The 16,145-nt window shown below is 44.7% G+C and overlaps 1 protein-coding gene across 1 annotated transcript in view; it reads right to left on the bottom strand.

Annotated features, from left to right (window-relative positions):
* Window positions 1-16,145, bottom strand: part of LOC134023030 (interleukin-1 receptor type 2-like) — a 209,044-nt gene that overhangs the window by 192,095 nt on the left and 804 nt on the right.

The following is a 16,145-nucleotide window of genomic DNA, read 5'->3' as shown; positions in this document are numbered from 1 at the left end:
TTGAAAATGTATTAGAATTTTAACTTAATAACATAACTTGTCAGATGGTGTGAACATTTTCTATTTCTCCTCACAAACCTGTCTTCATATAGATTATGTATACATTTATAAGTCTTGCCATGAGCAGTTAACACCTGCTTCTCAGCAATCCACGTCATTACACAACCAAAAACCTAAAGTACCTTTTTACTGACATTGATACTGCTCAAATGCCACTACAAAAAGACATAATTGAATTACCAGTGAACCATTTGGCCTGGAATATCTGGCCTGGGATGAGCCAATACCCGTTTTGGCCTTTCATGAAGAACTTTCAAAGTGAAGCCAAGGTGGCTGTGCTTTACTGGAGTTCTGCCATTGCATGTGACACATCCCACATTAGACTATAACTCAGGCTTGACGTTTCTTATATGCTCACATTATAAAAGTACATTCTGAAGAAATTAAGAACAATTTAATGACATCTAGTCGTAAAGCTCATTTTTACATTTGGGTGTGAAATGTATCTTTGGCTTTCTCTTTACCATACATTTTATTTGAGGAATTATGGCCTTAAGATATTTTTATTAAATCAATTTGGTCAAAGATAATAGTTTAAGTAGGTCAACAGTTATTACAAGAATTCCATATGATATACTGTTTTTTCCAATTATAATTAGTTGTGCAGTAGTGATTGTCGGATGGGTAGTATTTTAAAAGCTCATCCTTAATATTTAGTGGCATGACGAGAAAACCTCAAAATTTACCCTGCTGAAACCCTGTCAGGTGGAAGACAGTGGAAATGTGAATCATGTAATGATGGTATCTTGAAAATGGTGTTCCTAAGTAATCGCCAACTCTATAGCCTTATAGACTTTAAGGCCTTATTCTAGCAGTACTTTGTGTCACCTAAAATGTCTTGTTGTATTTCAAACAAATTGAAAAATGAGTGAGGATAAATAACCTAAATCAATCTAGAGTCAGGACAGTTTGGAAGTTGACATGAGGATCTGGAACATGATCCATATTCGAAACCTAGTATATTGAAAGGCAAATCAACAAAAACATAGTTTTCAAATAATTTTCAAATCTGGTTCAAATTAGTATATACAGTATATACATTTTTTTCTCAATACTCTTTCAAGTTGAATTTGAAGTTGTTTAAATTCTTAGCCTTTTTGTACCAAGTCTCTGAAAGTATTTGACAAAATCAATGGTGTCTAAAGAGTTTGGACATTATGTAAATAGTGGATAGTCTTAAAAGACAAACTGTTGAACATATATTTATTGTACCGTTTTCCTCACCAAACCATCCAATTAGTCATAGATCTGCATGTCGGGTTGCATTTAGTATTTTTGTGTCACTTCACACAGCAGTTTAATCATTTGGATTTTCAAGTTCCGCACAAAGTCATCTCTGAAGGCAGCTCAATTACATGTGCCATGTCAGCTTCACAAGACAGCAGTGGTATACACAGACCCAATAAAAAAACTAAACATTTGTTTAGGGCCCCGCGATTGGTTTGGGGCCCCTCCCAAAAAAATAACATTAGTAAAAAAAAAAATGCCCATCAAAGGGCCCATAGTAGAACAAAATTGTCATTGGTGGGAAAAAAGCCTTTGTAAAGGCCAAAAGTGGAGTGACAATCAAAACAATCCCAAATATACTGTTATTGCATTTACATTTGAAATTTGTTGGCCACTTGTCAGAAGAGACGGACAATGAAATAAAGAGTAGACACATTTCATGTGTTTTTCCACCAGCGAACCAGTGATGAGTACAGATGTGGAGATAGCCCAGTATGGGAAGGCTTCAATTTACCTTCATAAACCAGCAGAGGCTTGAAGCCCAGAGCAAGCCATTTGATTCTAAGAATGCTTGCTATGTGGTTGATGACAAGGAGTTGTACCTTAATAAACAGCTTTCATTCAGTAGATGGCGACAAAGACAATGGCGTATAAACATGGTGACATTTTTGACTTCTCTGTTCACTTTTCACAACTGTATACAAGTATATCTGATTTGTAAGAATTTAGTGAATTACTTAATACAATGGATGCTCGGAAAATAATCTAAAAGAAACTGCGGTGGTTACATGCTCTGACCGCATCTATTCCCTTTGTCATGTATGTGTTTAAGGTTGGGTCTCACAACGTAAAATACAAGAAGGTATTTGACAAAAGAAGTGTTCTAGTACTTAAAATATTTAGCATACTGATCAGAGAAGTTTGCCACCATGCTGATTCAAACAGTGTTTTTGATTTTAGCACTTGTATGCAAGTCATCTTCAGTACAGAACCTTGATTTAATTTGTAATTGTATCCTTTCCATTCATCCGTTAATGTATTGTAACAGATAACAGGGATTTCTGAGTTTTTGTTGTCGGTCGGTTGGGAACAAATCTACTGTCCAGGCAGAATCTCACAGTTGGGGTCTGTTTATTTTCATTTTCATTTTAAGTGCGACAGAACAGTCCTTTTCCCAGGACCCGTGGCAAAAGAGAACAAAAATTCATAAAAGTTCATAAAAAAGAAACTTCCCCGTAAGGGAACCAAAATTGGGGTGGATGGACCAAAAGAAAATAGTCCACATCTTCCTCCACTCTAACTAATATCCGTCAAATTAACCAATACTCTTGACATAAGCACTGACTCAAGGTTCCTAAGAGCACAGTGGCCTCCATAATCCTTAAATGGAAGAAGTTTGGGACGACCAGAACTCTTCCTAGACCTGGCTGTCCAGCCAAACTGAGCAATCGTGGGAGAAGAGCCTTGGTGAGAGAGGTAAAAAAGAACCCAAAGATCACTGTGGCTGAGCTCCAGAGATGCAGTAGGGAGATGGGAGAAAGTTCCACAAAGTCAACTATCACTGCAGCCCTCCACCAGTCGGGGCTTAATGGCAGAGTGGCCCGACGGAAGCCTCTCCTCAGTGCAAGACATATGAAAGACGTCATAGAGTTCGCCAAAAAACACATGACGGACTCCCAGACTAGGAGAAATAAGATTCTCTGGTCTGATGAGACCAAGATTGAACTTTTTGGCGTTAATTCTAAGTGGTATGTGTGGAGAAAACCAGGCACTGCTCATCACCTGCCCAATACAATCCCAACAGTGAAACATAGTGGTGGCAGCATCATGCTATGGGGGTGTTTTTCAGCTGCAGGGACAGGACGCCTGGTTGCAATTGAAGGAAAGATGAATGCTGCCAAGTACAGAGATATCCTGGAAGAAAACCTCTTCCAGAGTGCTCTGGACCTCAGACTGGGCCGAAGGTTCACCTTCCACTCTAGCGTCCCTCCAAGGTGACCTGGGACCATATGTGACAGTATCATGTCACCAAGGCTCCAAAACACAATTGCAATCATTATATTTTATTTGCAGGTGGGAGTAAAGGACAGACCATTTCACCAACCAGAGAAGTGGTAAATAGTCAAGAGGGTAATACTATTACCCTGTCATACAATTACTCATCTGCCACTTCTCTCCATTGGTATTACCACATTCCTGGATCAGCTCCACAGTTCCTTCTTGTTACGGACCTTTTCTAGGGGAAAGGCCGTAACACTGCTCAATAAGCCTATGACACTAGGACACACTGAGGTACAAGCGAACAAAACATTTATTGTCTAACACAAAAGGGAAAAACACAGCCGACAGGGTACAGTGGAACTATCAGCGGTGCCAAAGAAAAGTAAGTAACAAAAGTGTCCTATCTACCGAACCAAAAGATGTCCCTATACAAAAAAAAAAACATACATGGGTGGCACACGCTCCTTACCTAGGGTGTTTTAACAGAGGTTAGCTACGTGATGGGGTGTATGCCCATGGGCAGCTTACCTGTTCCAAAGCCCCTGTGCAACTGAACTAATAACGAAAACAACGAAAAGCACGATACCGAGTATCGGCACTAACTGAACAAACAAACAGGAGGATGACAAACGTGCAACGATAAACAGGTCTCCAAGTATTGTCGATAGTGGAAAATTGGCACAGACGGGCACCTGGATGCAGCAACGAGAGTGAGGGGAAACAAAAGTGAAGACAAGCACACAACAAAACAGAACACACATACAAGCAGGGCGAGGGACGTAACACTTCTACTCAACCTCAACAGCAGTAGGTCAGATGTCGGAGCTGAAGGACTAGATCCTCTACTTAAAATCAAACCGGATCCAGAATCAATATGTGTAGAACTGGAGAACTCCTCTGCAAAAGTGAAAGATTCTGGGTTGTACTACTGTGCACTGACGCCCGCAGTGCCAGGAAGCCCCATGGTTGTGCACAAAAACCTCCCTCAGTGCCCCAAATGTGTGCCAAATTCTCTATGCAGGGGCGCTGCCAGGAAATTCGGGCCCCATGGCAAAAATTCTAAGTGCCCCCCCCCCCCCCCCCCCGGCGCAAAACGCAAATCGGATATGATATATATATAACATATGACGTGTCGCGGTTGGCGCCCTCTGCTGGTAGTGCGGGAGGGTTAATTAATGGATCGCTTCTTGGAGTTCGATAGTAATGGGGGGACTGGGTGCTGCTGACTCATCTGTTGTTAAGTCTGTTAAAAGGGGCAGGGAGTCGGGACAATGATTTAATCTGAATATCTTGCTAAATGTTTCCCTGCACTGATTAAATGTTGATGAAATGTAGGCTAACACTGTACCCAGCTAACAAAATGACATCCCCAGGACATCCCTTGTTAGCTGGGTAGCTAGATAGCTCATATGGACATTAAACCAACAGGTTAATACCACTCACAGATTGGCTACCCACCTTTCTTGGTAAAAGAAAACTGTGTTACTGATTGAAACCCTCTCTTTGGCTATCCTCTCTTTTTTCTCTGATCTTTTCAGAAACCCTGATTTGTGCTTACAGCCCGACATTCTAACGACTAGCGCATGATATGCTTGCTAATACTTTGGCAATGTAATCTCAAACTACTGTAGTCCATTGGCCCACATGTCAGAACACAACATTCTAAAGGTCATGTATTAATGGGGGATGGTTTAAATATGTACATAACATGCTTTTACATTTGACATTTATTCATTTAGCAGATGCTTTTATCCAAAGCGACTTCCATGTTTAATCAGACTTGCAATTTATTTCACCCAAAGTAATGTGACATTTGACCATTTTAGCTCAATAGTCCTGAGTGAGTTTTTCTCCATACCTTTTGTATAAAACGTGTATACATTTTTCATCATTTAAATGTCGAATAATTCAATGGAATAATTTGAATAACTTTGATGTCCAGCAGTTAGTGTATTTTTTACTTTTGAGTTTGTTCATTTAATCAGTAAGAAGCATGCTTGTTACAGTACATGTGAGTTACCATGTGATGGAACTAAAGCAAAGAATCTCTCTCTCATCTCCCCACCACGGGAGTCCTCCCCGTCCTTTCAGAGATGAGAGGGATGATGGAGGGATGACTGTTTGACTTTGATGCGTGGGCTTCAGTAAATCAGCATATCAAGCATGTGAAAATAAGGGAAGGAAAAAAACAGTGACAAACTATGTCAAAGTATGAAACAGTATGAAACAGAATCATAGATATTGAACACGTTTACTGTGGTGACTTTTGTCAAAACTATCATTCAAAATTTGACACAAAACAGCATGAACACAATAGGCTACTATCAAAAACTATTATTGGGAGTCAGGTGTCAGGTGGCTGAGCGGTTAGGGAAGTGGGCTAGTAATCCAAAGGTTGCCAGTTCGATTCCTGGTCGTCCAAATGACGTTGTGTCCTTGGGCAAGGCACTTCACCCTACTTGCCTTGGGGGGTATGTCCCTGTACTTACTGTAAGTCGCTCTGGATAAGAGCATCTGCTAAATGACTAAATGTAAAAAGTCTTTAGGGGCTGTGCTTGTCTCGCCATCTACTGGTGAAACACAGAAACTACTGCACTTCAGGTTTATAATGTCTGTGATTGTACTGTATACAACCCATAGGCTAGTGTGAAATGTTAACTGGTCAAGCTCATCAGGAAAACAAAGAATTATAAACAGTAAATCCACACGAAGGCTTTGTTCATAGGATTGTACAGGATGGTCTTCCAATGTATTTTTGATGGTGCATTGACATACTATTTACACAGAATTGTGTGTATATCTTACATTTACATAGACAAATATAACTCAATTCAAGCTTGGTACCAGCTATTCTATCTGGCTTAGGAGGTGTAGAGTTGTGCAAAAACAATAGATTAGTGCTGCTTCTAAACAATCTAGCAGTTTGCATGAGCTCCACAGGTTTGCCTGTGGTCAAGAGTGTGGATCCAGGATGCCTTTTACCTTTTATAATTATGATACATATGATAATATGGACACGAAGGGCCCAGAAACTGAATCGCTACTCCTACATCATGAACACCCTTCCCTCATTTCCTACACACATTCATGAAGCACACATGTACACATGCAGAACATACAGCAAATAAACTCAATAATAACTGATTAAGATAACACACTGCTATTGGCCATTTCTTATTCATGATATCATGTTAAACAGTGATTGTCAAGTAGTTCCACTCTTGAGCTTCAAGAACTAATATCCATGGCATAAACCCCACCTAATACAATGAGAAACCCCTGCAACAGCATCTGTGCATGACTGGTAGGCATTAGGCTTTAGACACAGTTGTTGTATAGTTTCCGCCTGCTTTCTATCTGAAGTCCACAAAGAAAATGTAGGCCAAATATATTTCTGTTACTCTGTCCCCTGCCCCATCTCCTGGGGTAACTTGCTTGGTACAGTAAATGCTTCTTTAAATACATCTCTGCAATATCACAAGGAGCCAAACAAAAAAAATCATATGTGGATCTGGGACTACGTCATGCACAAAGAGCATCTCGGGTCAAATCATCATAACATTTTAGATTTACTTACTGTGACAATATGGGTTATAATAATTAATGTGGGTTTCTGCAGCAGACGTTCTCTGAGCGATGCAGATTCAGGCATGTCACTCGCGCATCGCGCATCATATCACCCATCGCCGTGTTCTTAGCCCATAGGCTTAGCTTGATAGGCGGCGCTATAAAGTCGCTCGCACACGCATCCTCGATTACCTTAGTGTTCTGCGCTGCTGTCACCCACCACCATCCCTTTCTTCCCCATGGTGTCTGTTTGTACTCCCCGTCGGGGATTTTTCTGCCTCATGTCATGCATGCTGCAGCGAGGCAGGGAGTGCTTCCCCATGAAGATCCATTTCGCCAATGTTAAACCATTTCTCATGAATAAATGGTGAAATCAATCACGACTGAAATGGTAATAGTCAGTAGTCAAGAGATATATGATGAACATCATGGAGTAAGATACCTAAACTTGGGTATAATCCTAATTATAGGTTTTGCAGTCTAATCCTAGACTTCAAATCGTTTTCAAGGAATATCCTTTATTTTATGTCACCCCCAAAATCCCAGAGATTTACCCTCATGGGCCTTCTCTAAATGTTTAGAGAAAACTCTTTTTGAGATTCGGTCTAGTATTAGTCTTAATCTAAACCCTGAACAAGCCTTAATATCTGTTCAGGACTAGTTTAAATAGGTACTCAAGATTAGTTTTTTTCTGTGTCCTCAAAATCAACCCAGAGTCTTGTATACAGGTCACTTAAAGTTTGGTTGGGTACCCATGATGGCATCCTCAGCTTTCTTATGTTTCTGCATAGTGACCTGCAGCTGCCAGTATCGGAGGTAGACCGACATCAGGCTGCCGTTCTTCCTCTTGTCCATGTTGAGGAGGTCAGCACAGTGCCGGTCGTTCTTAAAAATGTCCTTTAGGTCCGTCTCCAGGTCGATGTCTCCTCCCGGCGGCTCCTTCACCATCTTCAGCAGGAGGTTCTTCTCCATCTCCACTCTGCTCCCTGGGCAGGATGATGCTGCAGTAAGTGTCACACTGGTGACATGTTTTAAATTGCAGGTTCTGATCATTGGGCTACAGTCACACCAGTCAAGGGACAGAGGATACAAAAACATAGGCTTCAATAAATCTTTCTGCCCTTTAAAAACCTAAGAGGGGTGTCTCTCCTTGTGGTCCTTTTGTGTATGCCAACTTTATTAGTCGCCGCTGCCGATTCCGTATAATACCACTCCTTTCAGCTGTAGCCCACCTCTTGTGACGCGTGGAGCGAGCCCCATTTAGGCGTCAGCAGTCAAGCTGTAGATATATCCTAGATTCTGGATGTAGTAGGTTCGTCTGACAGCCAAGCCGTGGTTGTGACCCCGGAGTCTGGTTGCGGGCAGCGGAATCCAGCTGGTCGCTTCCTCCTGGGCCTAGTTGCGGGTAGTGGAATCCGGCTGGTCCCTTCATCCGATCGTAAACATGTTCTTTTTGAATGAAGCTCTCCCCTTCTACTTAGTCCCCGCTCCTTTTTAACCCTTGTGTTATCTTCGGGTCATTCTGATCCATCAGTCATTGTGACCCACCGTCGTATTGCGACAACTTTACCGCATACAAAAACAAAGTGAAGCATTTTTTTTTAACCGTCGGGCTGTCTCAGACCCCCCACATCGCGAAGGTTAAAAGAAAATGCTTTTTATTTGTTTTAGTATTGGGTAAAGTTGTCGCAACACAACGATGGTTCGTTGTGAACCGCACAAGGGTTAAAGGAGCCCCTGCTATTGGCCAACCAATCAGTGGATTGTTAGGAGTGATGGGCTGGGTCACTGTCAGCTGGGGAGTTCTCTCCCCCCATCCTTTTTGTCTCCACAAGAGGAACAGGATCGCCAAACTCCCTGGGTGGCCACAACTCGAATGGATGTGACAGTAAAAGGGTCCCTTTCAGCGGTGAGTGACCCAGAGTGGCAAGCAGCGCAAGCAGACGACCCCATCTTAGCTGTGGTGGGACACTGGGTTGACGATGGAGAGTGCCCCCCCCCTGGCAAGATGTCTCTGCTTTATCTGGCGAGACCAAGGCGTACTACTCACAGTGGGCTTCCCTAGCCCGGCACGACGGGCTGCTCTACCGGATTTGGCGTGCCCCGGGTCTCGGGGGCAGCACATGGCAGTGTGATGTTGAGATACGCTGTCTGCGTAGTGACGTAAGCACTGACTTGTGAACAAGGTTAGTGCAGTTCCAGCAGATGTATGAAGCAGATGCATGCAAGTGATGTCCGTCAGTAAAGCATCCAAATCAATCTAACTGTCTTGTTATTGAACAAACCACAATCGACACACGGAAACATTACAGTGGCGACGAGGATTCAAATGGATATTCGCGTGAAGAATATTTAAAAAGGAAAGGAGAAAAACCGATGCCGAACAGTCAACTCGCAACGTGAGTTTGAAAGCTAAAGGCTAGCCAACCAGTTAATAACGTACAGTGGATGTTAAGAAACTAGCAACGTAAAAATGATGAACTCCGCCATAAGCCATGCTGCTATTCTGCCGTTCGATACGGAGATTGATCCAACTTCAGTCGGAACGAGATGGAGTAAGTGGATCCAACGCTTTGAAAACTTTCTAGTTGCAATGAACATTATGAATGATGGAAGGAAAAGGGCGCTTCTTTTGCACTTAGCTGGGGAACGTGTTCATGACATATACGACACACTTGCCGGTGAAGATGATGATTTTGAAACAACAAAAACTAAACTGGATGGATACTTCACCCCAAAGAAAAACACTCAATATCTTGTGTACAAGTTTAGAAAAGCCGCACAGGAACAAGGAGAAAATCTGGACACATATCACACGAGGTTACGCATGCTTTCCAGAGACCTTTCCAGTGAGTTTGCCGGTGTGGACAGTGAGATAAAAGCCCAGCTCATCCAAAGCTGCACTTCCTCAAGACTCCGCCGGAGGGCGCTAAGAGAACCTGAAATGACGCTGGAAACTCTGCTGAATTTTGGGAGAACGCTAGAAATATCAGAGCAGTAGGCAGAGGGCATTGAACAAGGTACATCCACTGCTGTCAACGCAATTGAACACAAATATAAACCACAAATGAATGATCAGAGGGGAAACAAAAATGCAAACAGACACACAATGCAGAAACTGTGGAGGGAGATATCCTCACAGAGGAGATTGTCCAGCAAAAGGCAAGGACTGCAATGTATGTGGAAAACCAAACCATTTCGCAAAGGTGTGCCGCTCAAACCAAAGAAAATCAGCTCAAGACAGAAAGGTACGTCATGATCATAACAAAGACACCACATATGGACAACAGAAAAGCACAAGACGTGTAAATCGAGTGACTGCATCAGAGTGTGGTACACAAAGGGACTCATCAAGCAGTGATGATCAGTATGTGTTTTCAGTTAATGGTGAAGCCTGCCCCAAACACCCCAGAACATCTATACTGCTCAATGACATGCAAGTTGAAGTGTTGATCAACTCTGGAGCAGCAGTTAACATAATCAGTGAAAACATATACAATATGCTCTGGCCACAGACAGAAATGAAGGTTGCCAATATCAAAATATTTTCATATGGATCCAAACATGCTTTGCCTATTATGGGTGTTTTTGAGTGCTCTGTGAAAGCAAAGGACAGACACACACAGGCAACTTTCTATGTGCTGAAGGGCAGTGGACACTCTTTTGAGCTATGACACAGCTAGCAAGCTTGGCCTAATACAGATTATCAATGCAGTGGACCCCACCATTAGGAGTGTCTCAGACGAGTTGATTGACAGTCATCCTGAACTGTTCACTGGTATAGGCAAGCTCAAAGATTTCCGTGTGAAGCTACACATCAATCCTGAGGTACAGCCAACGTGTCAACCACACAGAAGGGTTCCTTTCCACGTCCGACAGAAGGTCGAAGAAGAACTACGAAAGCTGGAAGAAGACGACATAATTGAACGAGTGACCGGGCCAACACCCTGGGTTTCTCCAATTGTTACCCCGCCGAAGCCTAAGGACCCCGATCAAGTACGGATCTGTGTTGACATGCGTCAAGCAAATGTGGCAATACAACGTGAACGTCACCTCACGCCCACAATGGACGACGTGATCCATGAGCTAAACGGGGCACGGGTATTTTCAAAATTAGATCTCAACAAAGGCTACCATCAGCTAGAGCTGCATCCGGATAGCCGATACATCACAACCTTTACAACTCACCTGGGCCTGAGACGGTATAAAAGACTGAGTTTCGGCATATCATCAGCTGCTGAGGTCTTCCAGAACACCATTTGCCAGGTAATGCACGGCATCCCTGGTGTCAAGAATTTAAGCGATGACATCATTGTGTACGGCTCATCACAAAAAGCCCATGACGATGCCTTGCGAGCAGTCTTTTCCAGACTCAAAGAATGTGGCCTCACATTGAATCGCAACAAGTGCGAGCTTAACAAGCAACGACTGGAATTCTTTGGCTTTATCTTTTCAGCTGATGGCATCTCAGCTGATCCTCGCAAAGTGGCAGCCATACATAAAGCATCAGATCCCAAAGACCCTGCCGAAATCAGAAGCCTTCTCGGTATGGCAAACTATTGCTCCAGATTTATTAAAGACTTCTCCACCATCACTGCACCACTCAGGGAGCTCACCAAGAAAGGAGCACCTTGGAATTGGGGTGCTGAGCATTCGGCTGCAGTACAGACACTCAAGGAGCGTCTCACCAGCGACACTACCATGTCCTATTTTGACCCGAAAAAGGACACTGAACTCGTTGTGGATGCCAGCCCATGTGGTTTGGGTGCGATTCTTTGTCAAACAGACAAGGGAGAGAAGCATGTCATAGCGTATGCCAGTCGGGCACTGACAGATGTTGAAAGGCGCTACTCACAGACAGAGCGCGAGGCCCTAGCGATCATCTGGAGCTGTGAGCACTTCCACATATACCTCTACGGTAATGAGTTTACTCTTGTGACTGACCACAAGCCATTGGAGCTGATATGGAATAACCCAAAGTCAAAGCCACCTGCTCGGATAGAGCGATGGGGACTCCGACTCCAACCATGCGACTTCAAGATTGTGTACAGAAAGGGGGCAGACAACCCTGCTGATTACATGTCTCGACATCCAATACCAATTCAGACATCCGGGAGCACAAGAGCCTCCAAGATTGCAGAAGAATATATCAACTTCATATCACTGCTGGCTACACCGAAGGCAATGATTCTTGACCACATCAAAGCAGAGACACTGAAAGACGGCACTCTGCAACAGGTCAGTGCACACATTAAGAACAATTCGTGGCACACCATTACTGACAATGCACCGCAAGCTGCTACACTTCAGCAGTACAAACATGTCAGGAATGAACTCACACTGTCAGCAAGTGAGGACTTAATACTCAGAGGCTGTAGGATTGTGATACCCTCATCTCTGCAACACCATGTCCTGGAACTTGCCCATGACGGCCATCAAGGCATTGCCAAGACAAAGGTCCTGCTCAGAGAGAAAGTGTGGTTTCCAGGCATTGATCAGCGAGCAGAGGCACTTATCAAAAACTGTCTAGCCTGTCAGGCCAACACTCCAGTCATCAGGACTGAGCCACTAAAAATGTCCAATCTACCTGAATCACCATGGCATTCAGTAAGTGCAGATTTCTATGGACCTCTCCCATCTGGAGAATATCTGATGGTGATTGTAGATGACTACACACGTTATCCAGTAGTGGATATTCTGCACTCCATTTCATCCAGTGTCGTGATACCACGCATGGACAACATCTTCTCAATGTTCGGGATACCACACGTTGTGAAGACAGACAATGGACCACCATTCAGTGGTTCCCAGTTTTCCCAGTTTGCTCAACACATGGGATTCCATCACAGAAAAATAACACCGCTCTGGCCACAGGCCAATGCAACAGCAGAAAGATTCATGCGTACGATTGGGAAAGTGATTCGGATCGCCCCAATGCAAGGTATCCCATGGAAGCAACAAATGAACATCTTCTTACGTGAATACAGAGCTACACCACATCTCCTGCAGAGTTGATGTTCCAACGACGTTTGAACACTAAGATACCATCAGCCTACTCAACAGTCATTAGTGCTGACAAAGAAGTGCGTAACAGGGACACTGAGGCAAAAGCTAAAATGAAGATCCGTTCTGATGAGCGACGACACGCAGTACCATCTCACATCAAGCCAGGTGACAATGTGCTTTGTCGTCAAGTGAGACAGAACAAGCTGACAACACCGTACAGCAAGGAACGACTCACCGTCATCAATGTGAAAGGCTCCATGGTGACAGCAGAACGGAATGGCTATACCATCACCAGGAACAGCTCGTTCTTCAAGAAGATCCATCCCATGACGCAGCAAGACCAACTGCCACCACCCGACTACGACCTGGATCCTGATCCTGATGATGGCAATGATCAACCAGAACCAGCACCAACACAGCCTAGATATCCAGTCAGGCAACATAGGCACCCTCCAACCTATTTGCGTGACTATGAATAGACTGTCTAGAGTTCATGGAGATATGCAAAGAAAACATATCCTTTCAATATCCTGTTTTGCCAGTTTATGTTTATGAATGCATATGATATGTTCTGTATCTCCAAGTGTATGCAATGTGAAATGTGGTGCTGATGTTTTGTGTGTCCCCACTTATGTTTTCAAGGCAACAATTCTCAGTTTGCCAGAATAGTTTGATCATATATGGAATTGTGTTTATGTCCATTGACAGGTTGTCCAAAAAAGAAAAAAAAGAAAAGAGTGATGTGATGTTGAGATACGCTGTCTGCGTAGTGACGTAAGCACTGACTAGTGAACAAGGTTAGTGCAGTTCCAGCAGATGTATGAAGCAGATGCATGCAAGTGATGTCCGTCAGTAAAGCATCCAAATCAATCTAACTGTCTTGTTATTGAACAAACCACAATCGACACACGGAAACATTACAGGCAGTACCCAGGAACTTGCATCAGCGGGTGCTGAGGGCCGTCCAAGGTTCCGTGGGAGCGGGCAACTTTGGAATAGCAAAGAGCCTGAACCGACTGCAGCAGCGGTTCTACTGGACAGGGTGCAGGCAGGACACTGAACTGTTTGTACACTGTTGTGATGCTTGCACCGCCAGGAAGGGACCCTCCGGACGGTCACATGCTCCCCTGCAGCAGTACCAAGTAGGGGCACCCATGGAACGGATTGGGGTGGACTTCCTCGAACCTTTCCCGACGCCGGAAACCGGTATGTCCTCGTAGCAGAGGACTACTTTACCAAGTGGCCTGAGGCATATGCAGTTCCATTACAACAGCAGAGAAGCTGGTGTGCGAGATGTTCTGCTGGTTTGAAGCCCCCCAAGAGCTTCACAGCGATCAGGTCGCGAAATTTCGAGGCAGATGTTCGGACAGGTGTGTCAGTGGATGGGGGTGAATAAGAACAGGACGACACCCCTCCACCCCCAGAGCGATGGGCTAGTCGAACGCTTTAATATGACGCTTGTTGCACAACTAGCCATCGTCACCTCCCAACACCAACGCAACTGGGATCGCCACCTGCCGTTGATCCTGTGGGCATACCGATCAGCAGTACAAGAGAGCACCGGGTGCACACCAGCTGCCCTTATCTCTCGCGCGATCCCCAGAGAAAGAGTAAATACAGATCAGTCAAACATACGTGCCGAACCACCCCCTCTTTCCACAAACAACCATTGCGGTATTATATATGAGAATACAGCCAATCCAACGCTTCCAATCTGATTCGCCACAGGTGTACCCGATCACCAATTATCTATTGTTATTCCTGGCCTGTGACTCTCCCCCCCCCCCCTCTGTCTATAGTCATCCCGACTATACCTACTACCCAACCACCCACTCGTTGTCTCTCAATCGCAGTGGGCGCTGTCTGTTCTCTCTGTTTGACCTACGAACTGGCCCCACCCCTTCCCCATCTACCAACCTTAGGGGAGCAGAGGGCTCTGGTCTGACGGGAGACATGATAGGAAGGCAGGGTGGGTACCAAGATAAATTGAAGTTGCACAGGAGAACTCCTTCACCTGCCAACAATGGAAGGTCCCTTGCTCGCTTATCATACCTCTGCTTGTCCTGTTCCTGCTGATGGCTGGCCCTTTCCTCAACCAGTCTATAGTCTCTGTGTAGTTGGTCGGGGTGATGCCTCACCCATCCATCCAGGTCCCTTCGTAGTGTCGGGGCCTCTACACCTGAAATCACATCCACAGGAAGACTGGCATGCCTGCCACACATTACAAAGAACGGTGTAAGCCTAGCGCTATTATGTTCAGTGTTATTATATGCCTGAGGCAGCATGGGCAACTGCTCATGCCAGGACCTTTGTTGATCCTGTCCTAGGGACCCAAGGAGAGAGATCAAGGTCTGGTTGAAACGCTCACAGGCACCATTTCCCTGTGGCCAATATGGGGTAGTACGAATCTTTGCACAACCATAGAGCTGGCAAAACTGAGCTACCACTGCAGACTCAAACTTTGCCCCCCGATCAGACAAAATCCGTTCTGGACAACCCCAGTGTTGCACTACCACGACCAGATAGCTTGTATAGTAGTCTCTGCAGTCTAATCCTTGTTGGGGACAGCCCAGCCATATCTAAAAAATGTATCTGTCATGACAATCAGGTACCCCTACCTGATTGTCATGACAGATACAAGCTATCTGGTCGTGGTAGTGACAATCAGGTAGGGTCACCAGGCTGACCCAGCGATAGGTAGTCAATGGCCAACACTTCCAAAGGATAACCAGTAGTGATTGGCACCAGGGGTGCCCTTACCTCTGGTCCCGGTTTGCTCTGCACACACTGGGCGCATTCACTGATCCAGCCTCGCACATCGTTCCCTAGACGAGGGACGAGGCCACAAGGCGGCTTCGGTGCGTCCAGCACCCAGATGTCCAAGCGAAACATGGTACTTCTCACACAAACCTTTGGTAGCAGTGTTGGGCACCAGGAACCTCCAGGCGTCTTCCACCTTATCCCATACCTTACGACAAAGTGTCCCATTCCTGTTAGCTGTATGGTCCAAATCCTTCCACCATATTTTTTCCTCCAGATGGACACCTTGCTGAGTCCCTGCTTTGGGCCTCTCCCCTTGACTGACCTTCTGGGCCAACGATTGAAGATGTTGATCCTCTTGTTGAATCTGCCCCCAATTAGGCTCTATGGGCCCTATCTTGCACCCAGCGCAATTGACTTTGTCAACAACGCAAGTATCATTCCTTGTTTGCACTCGACGCAAAGCGGACTTTTCCCTTCACAGACGCACGTCGAAATGACCTTGCGCTCCCGTGGGCGGTTCA

The sequence above is a fragment of the Osmerus eperlanus genome, chromosome 7 (assembly GCF_963692335.1).
Source record: "Osmerus eperlanus chromosome 7, fOsmEpe2.1, whole genome shotgun sequence".
NCBI classification, from domain to species: domain Eukaryota; kingdom Metazoa; phylum Chordata; class Actinopteri; order Osmeriformes; family Osmeridae; genus Osmerus; species Osmerus eperlanus.
Note: the sequence above shows the minus strand (reverse complement) of the source record. Positions and strands in the feature narration are given on the sequence as shown.